This window comes from Schistocerca serialis, chromosome 6 (genome assembly GCF_023864345.2).
Source record: "Schistocerca serialis cubense isolate TAMUIC-IGC-003099 chromosome 6, iqSchSeri2.2, whole genome shotgun sequence".
NCBI lineage: Eukaryota > Metazoa > Arthropoda > Insecta > Orthoptera > Acrididae > Schistocerca > Schistocerca serialis.
Window position 1 is genome coordinate 459,459,662 of NC_064643.1, and position 24,865 is coordinate 459,484,526.

Below are 24,865 nucleotides of genomic sequence, written 5' to 3' on the forward strand. Positions count from 1 at the left end.
ATTGGTGAAAACTGTAACAGGGCGAAGAGTTGCGGAAGTTAAATTATAAAAAAAAGGGTTGGTGATGCTGATTAGAACACAGAGTAATTAAACAGGCACAATTTAAAGAACATGGCGACAGTCTAGTTTCTGTTCACAAGAGTTAAAAAACACACCTAGTGATAGGATGGTGTGTCTGTTCACAACAAGTAAGAAAAATGGGCGGGCGGACGCGGGAAGCAGTGGGGAAGGCAGTGGAGGTGAAAGCAAAAGCACTTGGGGAAGAGAAAGGAGTCGAAAGAGAGGGTAGATGGGGAAGAAAGAAAACAGGATGGAAGGGGGAGGGGGGAGAGGGAGCATGGGAAAAGGACAAAGGGGAGGAGATGAAGATCAGAGTTGATAGAAGGGACAAATGGAGGGAAAGAGGGCATCATCGGGAGGGGGAGTCGACGGAAACTACCTTGGAAAAGGAGATGAAGGGTGCAGTACCGTCTTCTCCTTAGTTGCTTTAAATCTGTGCTGATATGAACCGCCTATGCAATTAGTTGCATAGACAGTACATACCCCCAAGAATGTTCTACATCTTTATTCTTCGCTTTTAAGTACATGTAGACCTCTGCCGCTAGAGGGCTCCGAATTGTAACGATGTGTAATGTAATTACGGGGTGACCCAAAAGTCCGTTAACATTTGAAACTGCCCAAGTGTAAGTAGTCGGAAATGTAAAAATACCCACGAATGCCCGAAACGGCACGAGGTTTCATTGAAACTAAAAACGTGTGCAAAAACTGGCCATAAGTTGGCGCTGGACAGCAACACGTCAGTGAAGCAGCATGAAAACGCGTATAAAATTATCTGTAGTGGGAAAGGGAATCAAATCATCCCTAGCCAGGCTGATAAACACCTGCTCGAAGATACGACTTCTATGCAGGGCAATGCTCCACCCCATACTGCCATACGTGTGAAAGATCTCTTGCGCACACTACGTGCTGAGCTGCACTTCCGCCATACTTGGCCTCCGTGGTCCCCAGACCTCAGTCCCTACTACTATTGGTTGTGGGGTTACCTGAAGTCGTAAGTCCACCAGGATCGTCCGACCTCTTTAGGAATGCTAAAAAACAACATTTGTCGGCAGTCTCTCACCGTACCTACCGATATGCCACACAGTGCCGTTCACAACATTGTTTCTCGAGTAGAATCGTTGTTTGATGAATGATGGCTGACAAGTTTGTAACGCCGGAAATGCATATCCTCCTATTTCCATCTATTGTACTATAATTTTTTTTCCTTATTTTGTTACCTGAAGATATGATATTTCTGTGTCATTATATATTGTAATTGCTATATATATATATATATATATATATATATATATATATGTAGGATCTTTGGTAGTGCTAACTCTGCCGCATGGAGCGCGGGCACAGGGAGTCTGGCGGGAGTAGGGCGGTGGAGCAGGTGTGTTGTGTGACACTCCCGCGAGTTGCCGCGCTTTCGGGGTTTGGCAGCATGTAATTGCGCTCGACTTGCTAAGATAGTTTCTGACACGGTGTCGCGGACGGGAAGCATTAGCTGGCGCACATCAAGAGCCCGTATCGCCTGGTGACCGCGTTGAGAAGAAGGCGCGCCAACATCCAGCTTCTGCAACAGCGACGGCCGACAATGAGTGACTGTCGCCACCTCCCCGATCGACGGCTGCAAAGCTTCAATCAACCAACAAGGAAGACTGGAAGCACGTAAAGTTTTAGAACTATATGGCAGACCTCAGCTTTTCAAACTGTTGCATCACAAAAATACAGCAAGTTAGCATGAACCTTTGTTGCTCATTGTCCCAATTGCATTACCAAGCAGTGTCCCTCCCTCTTCTGGAATGAACCCGAGTGTCGTTGAAATTCATATGCCAGCATTAAAGTAATATCATTCCATTTCACTGCTTTAATTTCAAATTTCAGTTAAAGTATTCATAGCTGGCTTCTATAGTTAGATTACACAAGCAGAAATTAAGAGTGCGAATTTTGTTACCATATTTTAGCTTACCTGTGACTGCAGCTTAGCTTGGTAAGTACTAAATTTTACTATTGTTGATTGTTCAGAATGATTTAATTCAAGTTCAAAGTTAAATCTCTTATTTCTAAATTGCGTATATTCAAGTAGCTTTTGGAATGATTGTTGAGGTAGCCCAAGGCTAACCTTATTTTATTGAATTCCGTAGTTCTTCAGAAACAAAGTTCACTATTAATTTCAGTCACTAAATTAACTTTCAATTTTCCGGTTTTATTAATTCTTTTGCTAAAGTAAGTCAGAGTGTGGCGAAATTTATTACTTCAGACAAACATTCAGTTTTCACACAGCACATGTCAACCTTCAGTTGCCACGCTTTTAGTGCTAATTATATGTGCATTAACCTTTCATTTTCAGTTATTATAGTAGTTTTCCATAGGACTGGCGATCATAATTTTCCCCAAATCTCAAGTATCTAATTAACGCCAATTAATTGTTAACGTAACGACCGCACATTTACTTTCTTTATTAATTTTACCCTTTTCTGAAAATGAATTTTCACCAATTTCATTTGCATTTTTCCTTTCATTTAGATGTAACCCCTTCCTCCCTCTTTACCGACAAATTAACTTCGGTGACGATTGCTTTTCCCAAATTTCCATTAGGTGCACACGGTTTAATTTTTCACTGTCATTAAGGTCGATAAGTGAGGGGGAGGTTACAAGTTGATTATTGTATTTTACACGTCTAGTTCCGTAGGACCAAATCGAGAAGCAAATCCCCAAGATCATGATACGTGTAAGAAGATGAAATTACAATACAAAAGTAATAGCAGATAAAATAAAATATTTAGGAACCCAAAAAAGAAAGGCCATAAGTTTAAGTAAACGCAATCAACAATAAGAATCAGCTTAGTTATTCAAGGAACCTCTCGAGAAAACAGAAGAAGTGAGCCATGAGAAAATTCTTCAGTTTCGATCTGAAAGCGCGTGGATTACTGCTAAGATTTTTGAATTCTTTTGGTAGCTTATCGAAAATTCAGCAGTATACTGCAGACCTTTCCGCTCAAGAGACAAGGAAGTGCGATCCAAATGCAGATTGGATTTCTGCCTAGTATTAACTGAGTGGAAGCTGCCAATTCTTGGTAATAAGCTCATATTACTAAAGAATGTATATATTAACACGCAAATGTCAGAATATCCAAACTAGAGAACGGGGCTCTGAAACAGGTTCGTGAACTTACTCCACTTATTTCCCGAACCGCCCATTTATGAGTTAAAAATATCCTTTGAGAATGGAAGCCTTACCCCAAAATGTAATACAATACGATATAAGCGAATGAAAATGAACGAAGTAGACTAATTTTCATGTCGAACGATCACTCACTACATATACCGTTCGAATAATAAAAATGGCAGCATTAAATCTTTGAACAAGATCCTGAACGTTTGCTTTCCACGACAGCTTACTATCTATCTGAACATCTAGAAATCTGAACAGTTCAGTTTACTAACCATATGTCCACTCTGTGAAATTAAACCGTCGTTTTGTGTTGAATTGTGGGTGAGAAACTGTAAAACAAGTATTAATGTGATTTAGTGTTAGTTTATTTTCTATTTTAACAGGAGAAAATCGAATCAACTTTTGATCATAACACCGACAAGCAACTGACAGATGAGAGGGAAGTGTGCTTTAAGCAGAGCGGAAGTCATATCCGTAAGATAAGACCATGCTTGTTATGTTGTTGTTGTGGTCTTCCGTCCTGAGACTGGTTTGATGCAGCTCTCCCTGCTACTCTATCCTGTGCAAGCTGCTTCATCTCCCAGTACGTACTGCACCCTACATCCTTCTGAATCTGTTTAGTGTATTCATCTCTTGGTCTCCCTCTATGGTTTTACCCTCCACGCTGCCCTCCAATGCTAAATTGGTGATCCCTTGATGCCTCAGAATATGTCCTACCAACCGATCCCTTCTTCTAGTCAAGTTGTGCCACAAATTTCTCTGCTCCCCAATTCTATTCAATACCTCTTCATTAGTTATGTGATCCATCCATCTAATCTTCAGCATTCTTCTGTAGCACCACATTTCGAAAGATTCTATTCTCTTCTTGTCTAAACTATTTATCGTCCACGTTTCACTATACATGGCTACACTCCATACAAATACTTTTAGAAACGACTTCCTGACACTTAAATCTATACCCGACGTTAACAAACTTCTTCAGAAACGCTTTCCTTGCAATTGCCAGTCTACATTTTATATCCTCTCTACTTCGACCATCATCAGTTATTTTGCTCCTCAAATAGCGAAAATCATTTACTACTTTAAGTGTCTCATTTCCTAATCTAATTCCCTCAGCATTACCCGAACTAATTCGACTGCATTCCATTATCTTCGTTTTGCTTTTGATGATGTTCATCTTATATCTTCCTTTCAAGACACTATCCATTCCATTCAGCCTGCTCTCCCAGGTCCTTTGCTGTCTCTGACAGAATTACAATGTCATCGGCGAACCTCAAAGTTTTTATTTTTCTCCATGGATTTTAATTCCTACTCCGAATTTTTCTTTTCTTTCCTTTACTGCTTACTCAATATATAAATTGAATAACATCAGGGATAGGCTACAACCCTGTCTCACTACCTTCCCAACCACTTACCAGTAACAAAAATAAATTTTGTTACAAAGAACACTGTCTTTGATAAAAATGAACTGAAATCCTGATTATTGCTTTTGTTTGATATGGAGCTCCTACTTTGGTCATTTTATGCACTTTTTCGGTTTGAATAAAACCCCATGTTATTTACAGCACACGTGTCAATTTTCACGTCTCTATATATATTAGTCCATGAGGTATTGAATTTTGAAATGTTAATGGCTTTTGGCTCATCCTATATGTCGCTGCCTGAAAAACAGCATTCTGGAACAGAGTTTCCAGTTCGAAGAATACTTCCACATATGGAGCTCTCTCTCCTTCAGCATGACAAAGCCAGACCACACATGAGCTCTGTGATATCCGCAACAATCCGACGACTTGGGTTCACTGTCACCGGTCATCCTCCATATTGTCCCGTCTTGGTTCTAGCCAATTTTCATCTATTTTCGAAACTTAAAGAACACTTTCTATGACATCATTTGCATAGTCATGAAGAAGTGCGAGCAGAGATGAGCTTGTGGCTCCGACAACAAAGTCAAACATTCTCCAGCGACGGTATCAACAAACTGATCTCTTGTTCAGAGAAATTCGTTCGTCACTAGGGTGACTATTTTGATAAATAAATATGTGGACGTGAAGAATAAAGATGTGGAATGCTAATAACGTTTCTTTTATTGAAAACCTTTAAGAATTGTCACATAAAAAATTCGGAGAAGTTACTTTTCAGCATGCCCTCTTAGAACAGAATAACGGTGCCACCTTGAGGTGGGGATGCAATGCTAGTGACAGATGACTATTGGCCAAAGAAGAACTTCACATACGGGTCTCAGCGTAGAAGGAGAAGACCAAAGTTTTCCTAGTTAGATGAGTAAAACACGCCATGAGAGAAAGAGAAATAGAAGAAGATGAGGAATCATGAGAAGATATAATCCAACGGCGAAAAATATAGGGATGCAGTGACAGCTGCAGCGGTCGCACAGGAGTTAAGAGTGAGGACGAAATATGTATCATTAAGACAGGGATAACCCACTGCATCCCCCCCCCCCCCCCCAACAGATGGCTCAGAGTACAGGTGTCAAGTTAATATTCACTGCCGGCGCGAAATAGTTACAACGCTGTCATGGGTGTCGGACGCTCTCAGAGACTGTTTGTGAGCGACACAGTTGTTCACTGCAAACTTACCTCAGAAAATCGTTGACTGATGAGTTTACAGTCGACCAGGAATTGTAATCAGTCCCACTTGTCAAATAAATTGGCGGATCGAAGCCATTGTACGTGGGATGATCTCAAAAAGCAGTTTATGGAGAACACAAGATCCAGTCTGAGATTCAAAACATTCATCCGGTGAGTTAGTAGTTTTTGTTCCCTCAGTGACCCCTTACCGGACTCGCGGACTCGTTGAGCAGTAGGTGTAGAGGAAACACACTGAATAGCTAGAGCGCTTCAGTCAGGTCATCGCTGTTGCTGAAATGCTCAGCAGTTTCGAGTGGGAGACTCTAAAAACTAAGATACTCCTAAAACTTCGATGGCATATTTTTAAAACGATATGGAAACCTCATTAAGTATTTGCTCTATTGTTGGCTGTACTGGTTACAATTATATATAAATTAGCACTATGAACTGATTTCCATTCCAATGGTGATTTTTAGGTGATCAGTTCTTGCTTATATAGAAAGGATGTGCACACAACGTCCAACCTCCATGTAAATATGCATACAAATAGAGGGTGTCCCATGAGGAAAGGTTAATATGCAAATAAGTGAGAGGGAACCATCATTTCGTGCGGTAGCGTTCTCGCTTCCCTCGCCCGGGTTCCTGGGTTCGATTCCAGGCGGGGTCAGGGATTTTCTCTGCCTCGTGATGACTGAGTGTTGTGTGATGTCCTTAGGTTAGTTAGGTTTAACCAGTTCGAAGTTCTAGGGGACTGATGACCATAGATGTTAAGTCCCATAGTGCTCCGAGCCATTTGAGCCATTTTTTTGAACCATCATTCGAAGCAAAGAAGTCAAGGAAACATGGACTCTTTAAAGCGTACCTTAACAGCTATGAGATAAAGAGAAACACATATTTTCCACTGCAAGCCCTATGCTTTCAATATTCTGAGTGGAGGTAGAACGGGGCAAAACGAGATAAAATTGTCCAATAAGCAACGACCGTAAGATGCACACCTTAAGACCTACCAACATTTGTTCGGTAGAAGAGCTGTGTTTCACAATAGCGAAGATGAACCATTCCCAAAAGTTCTCAAGATACGCACTTCGAGGTCATGTTTACTGAACACTTTTCTTGATTTTGGTTCTCTCAAAATCTGGAAAGCAAAGAGCAATCTGTTTCGCCGTATCGAACATGAAGAAGCCCTCACAGCTCTTGAGGTACGCATTTTAAAGGTCATGCTTACTGGACTTCTTTCCGTCTTATCAGTGAATACTGCCCATTAATTTTGGGAAATCTGTTTTGCGAGCTGCCTACACATGTTCAGCTATTAATTTAGCAGCAGATCCTTCAGTTCTGCGCTCTACTATTGAAGACACCGTCCCACATAGGTTTTCATTAGACGATATTCATAGGCCGGCATTTTATTCTAACATGTTCTGGTTCTGTGGTACTGAAGTACAGAAAAATAGACAGAAAAAATTGTGATGTCGAGTAACTTAGAAAGTGGACACAAATGATGATATGTTTAGTGACGGACTTCAATGTGCATTCGTGTTCTGAATGCCAAGAGCGTCAATGACATATTTGCCACTATTTCATTATTTTAGCAGCTATTTCACATTTCCATCATCTAAGTGCAGTCTGACGCTTTCTTGCAGTTGTAAGCTGTTGGAACCGACGAAATAAAGAAGTTTGGGGTTCAATTAAAGATAATTCTAGGAATATGATATATTTCATTCACGTAAAAGAAAAGAAAATGAAAGCAACAAGCTCATCCTGTGTCCCCTGCTGTAAAAGCTACAGTAACTCTTAGTTTTCTCGTAGGAATTAAAGGAAGGCCGCAAAAAGGATGAAACTGTTTTCTAGTTGAAAATATTTTTTATCATGAACTGAAACTCGTCTATACCACTTACGATTTCGTATACCTTTAATTTACTGTGAATCTACATCTACATCTACATCTACATTTACACTCCGCATGCCACCCAACGGTGTGTGGCGGAGGGCACTTTACGTGCCACTGTCATTACCTCCCTTTTCTGTTCCAGTCGCGTATGGTTCGCGGGAAGAACGACTGTCTGAAAGCCTCCGTGCGCGCACCTATCTTTCTAACTTTACATTCGTGATCTCCTCGGGAGGTATAAGTAGGGGGAAGCAATATTTTCGATACCTCATCCAGAAACGCATCCTCTCGAAACCTGGCGAGCAAGCTACACCGCGATGCAGAGCGCCTCTCTTGCAGAGTCTGCCACTTGAGTTTGCTAAACATCTCCGTAACGCTATCACGGTTACCAAATAACCCTGTGACGAAACGCGCCGCTCTTCTTTGGATCTTCTCTATCTCCTCCGTCAACCCGATCTGGTACGGATCCCACACTGATGAGCAATACTCAAGTATAGGTCGAACGAGTGTTTTGTAAGCCACCTCCTTTGTTGATGGACTACATTTTCTAAGGACTCTCCGAATGAATCTCAACCTGGTACCCGCCTTACCAACAATTAATTTTATATGATTATTCCACTTCAAATCGTTCCGCACGCATACTCCCAGATATTTTACAGAAGTAACTGCTACCAGTGTTTGTTCCGCTATCATATAATCATACAATAAAGGATCCTTCTTTCTATGTATTCGCAATACGTTACATTTGTCTATGTTAAGGGTCAGTTGCCACTCCCTGCACCAAGTGCCTATCCGCTGCAGATCTTCCTGCATTTCGCTACAATTTTCTAATGCTGCAACTTCTCTGTATACTACAGCATCATCCGCGAAAAGCCGCATGGAACTTCTGACACTATCTACTAGGTCTTTTATGCAGGGTGTTACAAAAAGGTACGGCCAAACTTTCAGGAAACATTCCTCACACACAAATAAGGAAAAGAAGTTATGTGGACATGTGTCCGGAAACGCTTAATTTACATGTTAGAGCTCATTTTAGTTTCGTCAGTGTGTACTGTACTTCCTCGATTCACCGCCAGTTGGCCCAATTGCAGGAAGGTAATATTGACTTTGGTGCTTGTATTGACAGGTGACTCATTGCTCTACAGTACCAGCATCAAGCACATCAGTACATAGCATCAACTGGTTAGTGTTCATGACGAACGTGGTTTTGCAGTCAGTGCAATGTTTACAAATGCGGAGTTGGCAGATGCCCATTTGATGTATGGATTAGCACGGGGCAATAGCCGTGGCGCGATACGTTTATATCGAGATAGACTTCCAGAACGAAGGTGTCCCGACAGGAAGACGTTCGAAGCAATTGATCGGCGTCTTAGGGAGCACGGAACGTTCCAGCATATGACTCGCGACTGGGGAAGACCTAGAACGATGAGGACACCTGCAATGGACGAGGCAATTCTTCGTGCAGTTGACGATAACCCTAATGTCAGCGTCAGAGAAGTTGCTGCTGTACAAGGTAACGTCGACCACGTCACTGCATGGAGAGGGCTACGGGAGAACCAGTTGTTTCCGTACCATGTACAGCGTGTGCAAGCACAATCAGCAGCTGATTGGCCTCCACGGGTACACTTCTGCGAATGGTTCATCCAACAATGTGTCAATCCTCATTTCAGTACAAATGTTCTCTTTACGGATGAGGATTCATTCCAACGTGATCAAATTGTAAATTTTCACAATCAACATGTGAGGGCTGACGAGAATCCGCACGCAATTGTGCAATCACGTCATCAACACAAATTTTCTGTGAACGTTTGGGCAGGCATTGTTAGTAATGTCTTGATTGGGCCTAATGTTCTTCCACCTACGCTCAATAGTGCACCTTATCATGATTTCATACGGGATACTCTACCTGTGCTGCTAGAACATGTGCCTTTACAAGTACGGCACAACATGTGGTTCATGCACGATGGAGCTCCTGCACATTTCAGTCGAAGTGTTCGTACGCTTCTCAACAACAGATTCCGTGACCGATGGATTGGCAGAGGCGGACCAATTCCATGGCCTCCACGCTCTCCTGACCTCAACCCTCTTGACTTTCATTTATGGGGGTTTTGAAAGCTCTTGTCTACGCAACCCGGTACCAAATGTAGAGACTCTTCGTGCTCGTATTGTGGACGGCTGTGATACAATACGCCATTCTCGAGGGCTGCATCAGCGAATCAGGGATTCCAAGTGACGGAGGGTGGATGCATGCATCCCCGCTAACGGAGGACATTTTGAACGTTTCCTGTAACAAAGTGTTTGAAGTCACACTGGTACGTTCTGTTGCTGTGTGTTTCCATTCCATGATTAATGTGATTTGAAGAGAAGTAATAAAATGAGCTCTAACATGGAAAGTAAGCGTTTCCGGACACATGTCCACATAACATATTTTCTTTCTTTGTGTGCGAGGAATGTTTCTTGAAAGTTTGGCCGTACCTTTTTGTAACACCCTGGATATATTGTGAAAAGCAATGGTCCCATAACACTCCCCTATGGCACGTCAGAGGTTACTTTAACGTCTGTAGACGTCTCTCCGTTGATAACAACATGCTGTATTCTGTTTGCTAAAAACTCTTCAATCCAGCCACACAGCTGGTCTGATATTCCCTAGGCTCTTACTTCGTTTATCAGGCGACAGTGCAGAACTGTATCGAACGCCTCCCGGAAGTCAAGGAAAATAACATGGCTCAGGATATACTTGCACTAATTTACGAATTTAAAGTGACCTTGAATTATTCGTGATTCTTCTTAATGTCTTATAGCTTTTCATTCGATGTTGCAGTGTTGTCATTTTGGTAATCACTCAGCTGACGCAGTAGTTACTGTACAAATGTGTGAATAGTTCTCGTACTTACCTTGCGAACTGTATGATGCCGAGCGGTGTGGTCGAGCGGTTCTAGGCGCTTCTGTCTGGAACCGCGCGACCGCTACGATCGCAGGTTCGAATCGGCATGGATGTGTGTGATGTCCTTAGATTAGTTACGTTTAAGTAGTTCTAAGTTCTAGGGGACTGATGACCTCAGATGTTAAGTCCCATAGTGTTCAGAGCCATTTGAACCTTTTTTTGTATGATGCCTGCTAGCCCAAGAGCACCTATTTAGGAGTAATTGAAGGGGAATGCACGAATTATGGGAACTCAGGTCCACCTATTATGAGAATCAATTTTGTTTGTAAATGCCCAAACACTGTTTCAGAAATTTTGTACCGTCGTTACCTGATACCTTTACTCAGTTCTGTAAAAAGATGGATATGTTTTGTATACTAATTATTATAACGAAATTCAGTATTTCTATGTCTACTCTAGCACGCTAGTCGATGCGACAGTCACGCCACTGCAGTCGATGGTGATGACAAGAAATTTAAAACTCCAAGACAGCAAATGGCAAAAAAATTAAAAAGCGAAGATGGCGGATAGCGGGAACTTTAATTAAATTAGTGACAATTGATGGCAGGAGATTTAAAAAAATGCGCTCTGTCGAACCAGTCACAGAAAAGCATAAAAATGCGGAAGCCAATCAAAAACATAATCTTCATTTGAACATGCATCAAGCTCAAAGATCAGCATTATTCCTGTCAAAGTCAAAGATATTTACGTAAAATCGTGTACACTTACATACCTTTCTACTTAATCTGCACAATATTAAAATGAAGTGTAAAAATATTTCAAGTTTCACGATATCAATTAATTATTTCCAAAAAACCAACACTTAAAACTCAAAGATATTTATGTAAAATTGCGCAAGATATTTGTCTCTGTATGGCATGCATACACACAAAGAACACACAAACACGTACTGCATAATTCGGCTCCATATTCAAACAATGTTGCCATCCATGGTTTCATTCCTCACTACAAATGGAGTGTCACCACTCACATCTATAAATTTCACTGGAAACTATATAATTAATTATGGAATAAGAGAATGAAAATGAAACATACACTCTGTAAATATTTGATAGCTAATGTCTGCTTATGCATAGTAATTAAGTAATTAGTAATACATAATTGCTGACAATGAGTTTCAATTTAAATACTACTCTGAAAACGCTAAATAAAATTAACTGCTGCTTTACATTCATGTACCTTGTCGCACACTAAAAAATCACAACAGTATGAATTACGACAAGGCGTCAACGTAATTATTTTCCACATCTGTGATTCTCGGAAAGTATCACAACATTCTTCCCAAGTTTAAAATGTCTGAGAAACTATGTCACTAATGCAAAAATGTAGAATGTTTGAATAATGTATCAGACTGAGGTTTTCCACACCTAAATTCCTATATCAGTCAAATTTGTGATTAAAACAACATTGCGGTCTCAGAAATTTCGTACCTCGATGCTATTTTCATGGCAGAACACATATGGCTAAAAAAAATTATAAACGAAAGGTTGAGATTTTTAAGTTTGGCCTAAAAGATCTGAACTAAACTGAGCAGGCAGAAAATACGTGTTAGGTAAAATACTAGGCAACATAGAAATGGTAGACAGTCTGCTTTACTATTAGTTACTGTAGCAATGTGTTTTATTAGATTATTTAGCCTTGGCATTGGTGTCAGTCACAATAAACGCTAATAATAAATCCAAATTGTTCTGTGGTCCTTGTGAAGGGCTGCAATTGTATCCTTACAAAAAAAAATGTAAAATGTGTTGTCACTTAAATCTGTGGAACACATAAAAGATGACATTTCAAGTTAGGCCTAAGAGATCTATGAGGTAATATCAATATGGAAAGACTTACAGTTGCAGAAGATAAATATTCGTTAAAATATTAGTCAAACACAGTAAAAACAGTACATTCTCTATTACTTCTACCTACTGGACGAATGTTATTAATTATGTTTCTTTGGCTTACTCTTACTTTAAATCCATATAAAACTTCAGTTTAAGTCTAAATTGTTCTGTGAGCCATTTCAAATGATACAAAGTTGTCTAATACTCTAAAAGCAGTTGAGATTTAAATATGAACTATCCTGTTGGTGGTTTACAGAACTGACTGTCATCAACTGCTGTTTTTACGAAATTTTGACTAACAAATTGAGGGGGGGAGGGGGGGGGAGCTAGGATAATGAATCACCATAAAATGTAATCGAAGCTTAATATGCTTCTGAACTAGATGCAGAAAAGTTTAAGTATGAAACGAACTTCATATCTATCAATCAGAAATAAAGCTGCCTAAAACTGTAATCAACTATTAAGCAACACCAACATTAAATAAAAATACAGGACGAGAAAACGCACACACACACACACACACACACACACACACACACACACACACACAAACACATGACAAACAAAACATCACTTTATGAAGAAATTAAGAAGATGTCTTTATTACAATGTGTTATTTACAAAGTATTGCATCTGCTGTGATTAAACACAGCAAAACATAGGCAGTCACACAGGTAATAAGTCGCCAAAGAAGGTGTTCGAGTCGATATGTCGATGGTAGAATCTTGGATATAATTATCACTGCTGAAGTACAAAATATCCTGTAGGTTGCTTATTGTAATATGGAAATGTAACCACAAATCTCATTAATTAAAATTTTGCATCAAAATAAAACTGCAGAATTTCGAATGCAAAACACACTTTGCAGGCACACTGGACCTAGATATTAAATGTTTTCACAACTAAATTTTCTGAATTACTCGTTAAACTGCACACAGCTTACTTGCAGACACTGCTTACAGAAACTTTTATGTGAAGCAGCAGTTGATACCAAGAAAGTGTTGATTGCTGAACCACTGCAACCTCTATGAACATTCAAATTCAATATTTCCAGATCTAAACTGTGTAGTTTATTAAAACACACACAGCTTCTTGTTGGTGCTACTGATATAGCTTATATTTTAATAGACAGCTGAAGGTTAATCTCTGTACCACGCATAAAAATTCGTCTAAATTCATAAACAATCATTGCAAAACGCACCAACGGACACTCACACATTCACACACACACACACACACACACACACACACACACACATATGAGCACTAATGTTGATCAAAGTCACCAAGAATCAGCAAAGTCAACAATGTCAACCCCACATCTAATACTCGTCTGACAGCAAATTCTGTCAAGCGTTTTACAATCCTCATGCTAGGGTACAAATTTCGTCTTGCAGTACAAAAGATCACCTTCTTCTGAAGTCCCACAGTGCAAAACTGTATTCCTTTCATATCTCCTGGAATACGCTATTATTGTTAATCAGTGAGTAAGCATTATGGTCTTCCACTCCTTCTGTAACACATATTATAAAGTCGTTGCCTCATTAAAGTAATCATTGCAAAGGGAGAGGAGAGTTTCATACATCTACATTATATTTCGACATACACAATGAAATTGATCATCCCCACACCTGAATGATAAGCATCAGAACCCAGGGACTTCCTCATATTTTCATGCGGAAGTGCGTTCTGGAGCACATGTATCGACAAATTCTGTAAATGGTTTACCTGTGGAATATCTTTTATTTGCAGTGGTACCTGTAGAAGCAAACACTGTATGCACAAAATTTAATGATGTCCTCATAGGTATTTGAGATTGTAGTGTGACAGATTAACCTATCTTCTTTTGTGTATCAGAGTTCCATATGAATTGTCGGAAATTTGTTTAATATTCATCGCTAATGAACGTCTGTAAAAACGTGTAACGTACTGGGTGAAGTGTCAGCTACCGGGAGAAGTGTCAGCTACTTGGGGAAAACTGTATACATTTCATTCGCTGTGTAGCACATAATAACATTGTGGTGTCTTTAAAGTAAGCATTACAAAGAGATGGAGGAAATTTACCGTAGTGTGTAAATCAGAGAGATTAAATTCACTGTCTTGAATAAAAGCAGTCTCCATTCGAAAATTCTTTTTATTGATTCCACGTACATTTTTCGGTCTAGTGATTTCACGACGCCTCCTCGGGGGGATCCCACCTTGAAGTAGCACTGTCCATGCAGGTTGGGAAGATTGTGTGTTCGCGGGAAAGTGAGGGTTATGTGGGCTGTGGGAACCCACAGTCAGTAAGGTCTTAGCTGAAGGACCAGACTAAGTGAGTCCCACAACGACCTGTCATTCCATATCCATTCCTTGTCCTTTCCCAACTCCTCAATACCCAACCCCAGGTGTGATGTGATCTGCGGTCAGAGTTGCGTGGCAAATGGGAAGATGTGTCATGAATGGAGCCTCAGGGATACTGGGCGACCTCCCTGAGTAATTAGCCTTGCACTGCGTGGGTTTCCTGTGGTGCGGCCCGAGTACATTCTCTCAAGGGACCAAAATGGACACGAAAGTAATACTGAGGGGCAAGTTGAGACCTCAGACACACAAACATCAGGGCTGGAACCGACGGAAAACATACCCTTAGCTGAACAGGGGGACAGACCTGTTCAAGAAGTGGGAATTGTTACTAAGAAGTTGGACCAGATTAAGATCAAAGACTTGTCTGTGGCACAGAGGAGGAAACGTCTTGACGAACAAAAGCAAAAGGAGGGAAAAGAGTGGCTTTCTAAGCAAAAGTGGAGGGACCTAAAAGGGCTTGAGCCCAAGACCTCCTGGAAAAGACTGTCCCAGGTCGAAGAGGGTGTACAGACCCCATCTACGTGGAGGGTGGCCAGTAAGAGAATAAGAGAGGAATCCAAGACTTCCACTTCTCAGGATAAGCATATCCAGAGAAAGCCGAAGCAAGAAATAGGGAAACCGACCTATAGTACCACAGCCTCAGTTTTTACAATAGCAGTTATCCAGCAAGAAAGAGCAGGAGAAACTCGTGTACGTGGCTCTCTTTGAGAAGATTGGGGGGATGCTGGTCCAGGACCCAAATTCAGGAGAGTTTATCTGAATCACAGTGCTCTTGTCTTTGTGAAGGGATGGGTACAGTGGACTGGCTTGAGGAAAAGTCCCCTAATATCACCGTGGTAAAATGTGAAGCTGCTGGTAAAGACAATGGCTGAGCTCTTCAAGACCGCAAAGGTATTAATCTGGGTGAAAAAGCTCCTTAAGGATACCCCTCCAGAGACTCTGATTGAGAAAATAGGTTTCCAAAATCCGGGAGTCTCGACAGAGGATTGGAGGGTAATCATCTGGTAGGCCGCACCAGACAGCCAAACCCTTGTGGTTGAAGTCGGAGAGAAGTCCCTAAGGGCAATGTGGGAACAGCACCTGAGACTATTCTTGGGGTTCTCGCAGGCTACCGTCAGGGTAATCAAGGACATTAGAAGCGACAGTGGAGACTGGATGTACTGCAGATACATCTGCAACACAGTAAAGGGGCCACTGCTGCCCTGAGTCGTCTTCTGGGAAGACAGGAAGTGGATGTTGCCCTTTTTATACAAAGGGGGAGTATTGGGCCCTGGTGGTACTCCTGGTAAGCTGGTTTATGCTACAAATATAAGAAATTTCAGAACGTGCATTTATGTAAAAAAAAAAAAAAAAGGAATCCCTTTCATGCCGATGGCGGACATTTGTTTGAGGGACTTAAAGATCATCAGGATGCGGCAACATGAGGAAGGTATCACAAGGAAGTTTGTAATGGCTTCAGCATACCTTTCTTTCGAGGACAGTGTTCCTCCTACTCCGAAGGGGCGGAGACTGACAGAGGTTTGAGCACAACAGGGAAATCAACAATTTGTTGGATGTAAGGCTAATGGCCACAACTTAGTGTGGGGCAGCACAGACACCAACAGTAGAGGTAAGAACCATCTAGAATATCTTCTACTTAATAACCATAGTGATCCTCTATAGGGGCAAGGAACCTACATTTAGGAATATAAGAAGGGAAGAGGTAATTGATCTAACCTTCTGTTCCACTTTGATGGGTAGCTATGTCGAACAATGGCATGTGGCTTTAGAGCCATAATCTTCAGACCACGTGTATATTATGCTAGAGGTTGAAATGGGCACTAGACAGACCATGTCTTGTAGGAATTCCATGAGAATGGACTGGGAGGCATATAGGAGGGACCTTGACTCAAGCCTATTGAAAGTCAGTACTTCAATAAGTAATCCAGCAGAGTTTGAGAAGGTAGCAGAGGCAGTGACCCCCCTTGGCAACTGCTCAGTCACCAAGAAGTGCACGAATAGGAATGTATTTTGGTGGAACAACAACCTGGGATCACAGAGGAAACAGGCACAAAGTCTGCTTAACCTTGTGAGAAGGAAATGACAATGGACAGAATATTGGGAGTCCTTGTCAAATACAATCTTGCAATTAATCAAGTAAGGCAGGTCTCCTGGAAAGTATTCTTTGAGGAGGTAGAGGATACGGCTGCTCAGGCCAGACTTCACAAAATCCTCACAAGGATACCAACTAATCAAGAAGGACCTTTAAGAAATGAGGATGGGAAGTACACAAGGACGCTGGAACTACTCCTCAAAATTCATGTTCCTCAATTTACTCTGACAGACAACATAGACCAGTATGAGTTCCATATGAGATATCGGTTTCCAGGCATTCGAAGGGAGAACTAGGAATCTGCCAGAGAATGTGTTGAACATTGTAAAATCCAATGGGCGATGGGAACATTCCAACCGTTCAAGTCAGCTGGCCCAGATGGAATTTTTCCAGCGTTCCTACAAAAAACAGAAGTGAACTTAATAGTATTTCTATGCAGGTTATCTAGGATTAGGCTAGCAGCAGGAATCATTCCTAACGTCTGGAGGGCAGTGAAAGATGCCTTCACTCCAAAGCCAGGGAGAACTGATCATACCACGGCCAAGGATAAGAGACCAATCAGTCTGTCCTCCTTTCTTCATAAAACATTAGCAAAACTGGTCAACATGCATATTAGGGAGAGGGGGTTAACTAGGGTCCCTCTACACATAAACCAACTTGCATACCTACCAGGAAAATCGTGTGAAACTGTACTCCACCAACTTGTTGGGAAGATGGAGAAAGCACTACACTTTCAGGAAATAGCCCTGTACATCTTCAAGGACATTGAAGGGGCTTTTAGTAACACGACCTTCGAAACCATGGTTAAGGCAGCAGAGGTGCATCGCTTAGAGACCACCATCTGCAGGTGGATTAGAGCCGCACTTAATGGTAGAAACCACCACGATGCAAGAAAAAATGGTAATCAACACCACCAGAGGCTGTCCACAAGGAGGGGTCCTGCCCCATTTACTGTGGAACCTTGTGGTGAATGAACTCATTGTAGAATTAAATTCTAGGCAGTAATCTTGCCAGGGATATGCAGACGATCTTGTCATAGTAATACTTGGCAATTTGAAGTACAGTCAGAGCTATGGCACAAGGAGCACTGAATATTGTGCAAAATTGGATGTAAGGGTCAGTCCTAAGATGACTGTTGTAGTACCATTTATGAAGAGGCAGATGCAACACAGATATTGGAATCTCAAGTTTCTCGATGAAACTCTACCAGTGAATGGGATAGTGAAATACCTAGGGGTATCCCTGGATGAGAAACTATCATGGACCTCTCAAGTAAGGAGGCGAAAGGTACTCTAATGAGTACCAGGAGAGCCTGTGGTAAAAACTGGAGCTTAAGCCCAAGGAGTATGTACTAGATGTTCACCATGGTAGTAAGACCTATGGTTACTTATGGGGCTACAGTGTGGTGGAAAAGGATAGAACAGCAGGTACCTGCTAAGGAGATTGCTAAAGCGCAGAGATTGGCCTGCTTAGCCATTACAGGCGGAATTAGCAGCACACCCACTGCTGGGATGGAAACCATGCTGAACTTGCCCCCATTACACCTGTGGGAAAAGATGGAGGCACCAGCTGGAGCACACCAGTCGAAGACTGGCAAAAACTGGAACTCACTGGGATATCCAGGATCTCACACCAAAATACGGAGTGGGAAAATGTCTGCCAACTATATAATAACTCACAGTCTTGTTCTCGCTGGTTCAAAAACAGACCAGGGTTTTGGGAGCGAGGTATACGGAGTGCAGCCAAGGCTGGAGAGTGCATTCTCTCTAGGGAAGATGGCCACTGTGTTTCAAGCAAAAATATCTGCCATCAGGGTGTGTGTGGAGGAGAATTTGCGGATGTGCTACAGAGGTCATAGCATCTTCATTTATTCAGACAGCCAAGTAGCCCTGAAAGCACTGGCAGCCTGTGCAACAAGGTCAAAGATCGCGGCAGAATGCCAAAAAGTCCTAGTGGAGCTAGGGAAAAGTAATAGGGTAAACCTATTGTGGGTCCCTGGTCACTCTGCGATTAGTGGTAATGAGCAAGCCGATAGGTTGACCAGGATAGAGGCGATGACACCATTTTTTGGACCAGAATCTGCCCTGACAATCATCAAAGCGATGATCAAAATAAATCTATGAGTCTGTACAAGGAGACACCAAGTAGAATATTGGGCTAAAGTCCAAAACCAAAAACATGGCAATGTATTGGTGCCAAAGCCATTTTCTAAGAGAAGTCTCTCAATCCTGGGCTTGAACAGGAGGGAAATGATACTCATGGTTGGACTATTGACAGGCCATGGAATCTTCAAAACACACCTATATGCAGTGGGCATAATATAAGAAGAACCAAAATGCATTATGTGTGCTGTGGGCGAGGAAACAGCAACCATTTTTATCTTCGAATGCGAGGCATTGGAGATTAAAAGACACAGAATATTCGGATCAGGCAGACCTGAGGGAACTGAGTGTAGCAAAGCACTGGTAAAGGAACTCCCTGCACTGTTCAATGGCGTTGGTTGGCTGTTTTTAATTCCCTGCTAAAATCAAATCAAATCAAAACAATCTCACAACAATAGAGCAAAAAATTTTAATGTAACAAACAGTAACCTGTAATGAAGGATATATGTGCCTAAACTCACATAAAAATGTAACAGAAGAAACTTCTACATCTACTCTACATCTACATGATTACTCTGCAATTCACATTTAAATGCTTGGCAGAGGGGTCATCGAACCACAATCATACTATCTCTCTACCATTCCACTCCCGAACAGCGCGCGGGAAAAACGAACACCAAAACCTTTCTGTTCGAGCTCTGATTTCTCTTATTTTATTTTGATGATCATTCCTATCTATGTAGATTGGCCTCAACAAAAAATTTTCGCATTGGGAAGAGAAAGTTGGTGACTGAAATTTTGTAAATAGGTCTCGCCGCGACGAAAAACTTCTTTGCTTTAATGACTTCCATCCCAACTCGCGTATCATTTCTGCCACACTCTCTCCCCTATTACGTGATAATACAAAACGAGCTGCCCTTTTTTGCACACTTTCGATGTCCTCCGTCAATCCCACCTGGTAAGGATCCCACACCGCGCAGCAATATTCTAACAGAGGACGAACGAGTGTAGTGTAAGCTGTCTCTTTAGTGGACTTGTTGTATCTTCTAAGTGTCCTGCCAATGATACGCAACCTTTGGCTCGCCTTCCTCAATAGGGAAAATGATGTTTATGTTGATCTCTGTTCCTGTTTTCTGTACAGGTTCCGGATCTCTCGGAACCGAAGTGATGTAAAACTTTTTTGACACGTGTATTTGAAGCGAAACCTGAAGTATCCCACAAGAAAAGCATATTATTCCTGATATCCTCATGGATGCATTGACAGATAGAAAGCAGCACCATCCAAGAATAATTTATATAGGATAATGAAATATAGGGAAGAACTTCATTTGTCAGATACCACAGCAGAGCACAAAATAAGAATAAAAATCATTTAGATAAGGCATCCGCTAGCCAAAAGTCTTGCCGGAAACAAAAATAACTTGAACAGGAATGAAAATAAAACAGTAAATTTAATGAAGGGCAAATAGAACGTAAAACAAATAAAATATGTGAACAGATAAGATACCTTATATGTGCTAAGCCCGGGTCAGCATGGCGTACAGAGCGTAGAAACACGTGAACAGCATGCATGCTGCAAACTAGAGAGCGTTCCCGTGAAGCATTTCTCCTAAGGACAATAGCAAAAGCTACTATGAGGTATCAGCAAAAGCGACTAAGGCGTTTGCAAAAAGAGGTAAATTATGTTCTACACACACCAAAAAAGGTTTTGCATCACCCCAGTTTCCAGTTCTCCTGAAAATAGATGTTAACTGTGGATATTGTATCTCAGATGCAGTCCCTTTGACTGTTCACAGATGTCACTAAACCCGCCCAAAGATGTAAACAGCCATGCATGAGCAGCGACTATTAGACGGAGGGATCCGACAGCCGATCAGTTCCAGTCATTCCACCAAGAAGGAGGTACACGACTCGTGTTGTCTGTAGGTCAACCATACCTAGATGGTCAGCACCGCTGTTCGACGGTGTCCGCATTGTTACTGTGTGCCAGAAAGCGCTCTCAACAAGAAAAGTGTCCATGCGTCTCGGAGTGAACCAAAGCGGTGCTGTTCGGACATGGAGGAGATACAGAGAGGCAAGAACTGTAGATGACGTGCCTCGCTCAGGCTACCCAATGATTACTACTGCAGTGGATGACCGCTACCTACGGATTATGGCTCGGAGGAACTCTGGCAGCAACGCCACCATGTTGAATAACGCTTTTCGTGCAGCCACAGGTCTTCGTGATACGACTCAAACTGTGCGCAATAGGCTGCATGATGCGCAACTTCCCGACGTCCAAGGCAAGGTCCATCTTTGCAACCACGACACCATGCAGCACGGTATAGATGGGCCCAGCAACATGCCGAATGGACCGCTCAAGATTGGTATCACGTTCTCTTCACCGATGAGTGTGGCATATGCCTTCCGCCAGACGATTGTCAGAGACGTGTTTGGAGGCAACCCGGTAAGGCTGTCGAGCGAGAGTCGTAAGGTGGAGGTTCCCTGATGTTTTAGGGTGGCAATATGTGGGGCCGACGTACGCCACTGGTGGTCATGGAAGGCGCCTTAACGGCTGTATGATACGTGAATGCCATCCTCCCACTGATAGTGCAACCATATCGGTAGCAAATTCGTAAGCCATTCGTTTTCATGGACGACAATTCGCGCCCTGATGGTGCACATCTTGTGAATGACTTCCTTCAGGATAACGACATCGCTCGACTAGAGCGGCCAGCATATTTTCCAGACATGAATCCCATCGAACATGCCTGGGATAGACTGAAAAGGGCTGTTTATTGATGACGTGACCCACCAACCACTCTGAGTGATCTACGCCGAATAGCCGTTGAAGAGTAGGACAATCTGGACGAACAGTGCCTCGATGAACTTGTGGATAGTATGCCACGACGAATACAGACATGCATCAATGCAAGAGGACGTGCTAATGGGTACTAGAGGTATCGGTGTGTACAGCACCACTACCTCTGAAGGTCTCACTGTATGGTGGTACAACATGCAATGTGTGTTTTTCATGAGGAATAAAACGGGCGGAAATGATGTTTATGTTTATCTCTGTTCCAATTTTGTGTACTGGTTCCGGATCTCTCGGAACCGATCTAAAACTTTTTTTGACACGTATATTTGAAGCGAAACCTGAAATATCCCACAAGGAAAGCACATTATTCGTGATATCCTCATGGATGCATTGACAGATAGAAAGTAGCATCTTCCAAGAATAATTTATATAGGATAATGAAATATAGGGAAGAACTTTCTCTAAGTAACCTTCTAAGTGGTTAACATTGCAAGATCGAAGGTTAATAATGAAAGCACGAGATAAGCCATTGCAAATGTAAAATTCTGGTGGACTAAGAACCGCTGTAACCGCCACAGTGTTGAATGCAAGCATGCCAACGTCCACGGATTGTGTTTCTGGTGCCGAATGCCAGTTTGTGGTGCCGGATGCAAGTTTGTGGGCCGGATTTCCATTCCTACTGTACTTGGTCAATCTATAGAAGGACGAATACTGCTGGTTGTGGATGACGCTGCTGTTGTCGTCCGCCCGTACCCACATATGATCGACTGGTGAAAGATCTGTTGATCGATCAATCCTAGGTAATCTCTCGACACTCTGTAGAGTATGTTGGGTTACAGCGGTGGTATGAAGGCGAGTGTTATCCTGTTGGAAAACACCACCATGAATAGTGTTCATGAATGGCAGCACAACAGGGCGAATCACCGGACTGACGGCCGTTACTGCGTGTATTTAAAGCAAACCTGACTTACACCCTTACAGTGGCGCTACTAGCGGCATTCATGCAAACTGGAGCAAAATTTGTGTAGACATCTTTCAGATGTAGAACCACGCCTACCAACTTTTGTTTATGTCGTTTAACTCCCTCTTGGTGTTGCGACTGTTTCTCCGTCATTGTATTAGGAATTGTAGTGTGTTAGACTAAGATGTATGTGTCTGTGTTGCAGAGTTTTACATTTTTTTGCTGAAAAATAATCGAAGCAAATGAAATCAGAACATAATTATGTATTTGGTAGAGAAAATGTGTTGTATACAAACTTCAGTGCATGGGGGAAATCAAGTATAATATGCGTGACATATCCACATACTACACTAGGAATTTCACAGACAATGACTCCATCAAAAGGGATGTGCCATATGTTGTGACATATAGGCCATCAACAAGGAAACATATAACACTAGCATGTCTGGAAAAATAACTGAGGTTTTCCTCTTTCTAATTAATGATGTATGACCTTTCCACTGACCTTCATTCACGATGGTGAGTGCAGGCCGACAGCAAACTTCAGAATTTCAGAAGTTTAAGTCAGGTGATCTTGTCAGTTTTAGTCTGCATCAAGAAAAGTAAGAGTGTTGTAAGGAAAGCCATAGAACGTATCGCAAATAATTCCCTGTTTCACATTTTTCGCTAACATACTATTGACTATACAGCATCAAGGTAACCCCTACTTTCCACCATGTAGTTGTTCCTTAAGAAAATTGTAAATTTGTGGTAAGGTCTTATGGGACCAAACAGCTGAGACCATCGGTCCCTAAGATTACATTTTACTTAATCTAAGCTGGCCGGTGTGCCCGTGTGGTTCTAGGTGCTACAGTCTGGAACCGCGTGACCGCTACGGTCGCAGGTTCGAATCCTGCCTTGGGCATGGATGCGTGTGATGTCCTTAGGTTAGTTAGGTTTAAGTAGTTCTAAGTTCTAGGGGACTGATGGCCTCAGAAGTTAAGTCCCATAGTGCTCAGAGCCATTTGAACTTAATCTAATTTAAACTAACTTACGTTAAGGACGATACAAACAGCCACGCCCAAGGGAGGACTCGAACCTCCGACGGGAGGAGCCGCACCGACCGTGACAAGACACCCGAGACCGTGCGGCTACCACGCGCGGCCTTGTTCCTTAAGAATTTGAAACTCCTATGGTAATAGCTGCTCAAATAGAAGCATAGCTGCTCGAAATCTTGTAATTTCATGTTGGTGTAAAGTTCTTATTCTAGATATCTCTAACTATAATTGCATATTACGGCAAACAGTGTATTTTTTTCTCCATAAATGATAAAACATTTTATCGAAAATTTTACTTTAGAGATGTATACTAGGTCATCTTCTTTGGAAACATTAGATTTCTGACCCCGTCTGTGGCCATGATGTGCGTAAACAAAGCAGACTCACTCCTTTTGTGTTGCACCTACAACAACATTTATGTTCTGTCTTAAAATGGGAGTCATAGTTATGATTGGTAACAGCTGCATCTGTCCATTTTGTGCCGAATCTCTGCTATGGCTATTTGAATGCAATATCAGGTATCAATTATGTTTCTGCTAACGATGCATTATCTTCGTTGTCCCTAAATTGATGAAGAAGAACTCGTAAAAAATAACAGATGTCAGTTCGTTCTACAAACCACCAGTAACCGACTTCAGATCAAAATATCAACAGCCTTTACGTATTTAGATACCACTGTAACACTTGTCAAGCGTCATAGACCAGTTGCGACTTACACTAAGAGTTAGACCTAAATAAAGGAATTAATTACATTCTTCCAGTAGCTGTAAGCAATTCAGGAAGCCTATTTGTTTGTGTTTTCCCTAGTACTTTAGCCCTCAGGATTTACTACAACGATGTTTTTCGCTCCATTTGAGATGTCAGTTGTCTGTTTAGCACATTCTTTATTACTTTTAGGTGCTGCTGTACCTTACACTGTAGTACATTAATCAGACAACGAGCATGTACGAGAGCAGCCATCTGTTGGTGTCGACAGCAAACGAACACAGAGCCGGACTTTGTTTTATTTCGCTTTTTTCAAGTTTGATGGTATACCATATAAAGTAAGGCTCATCTTAGACAATTACGAA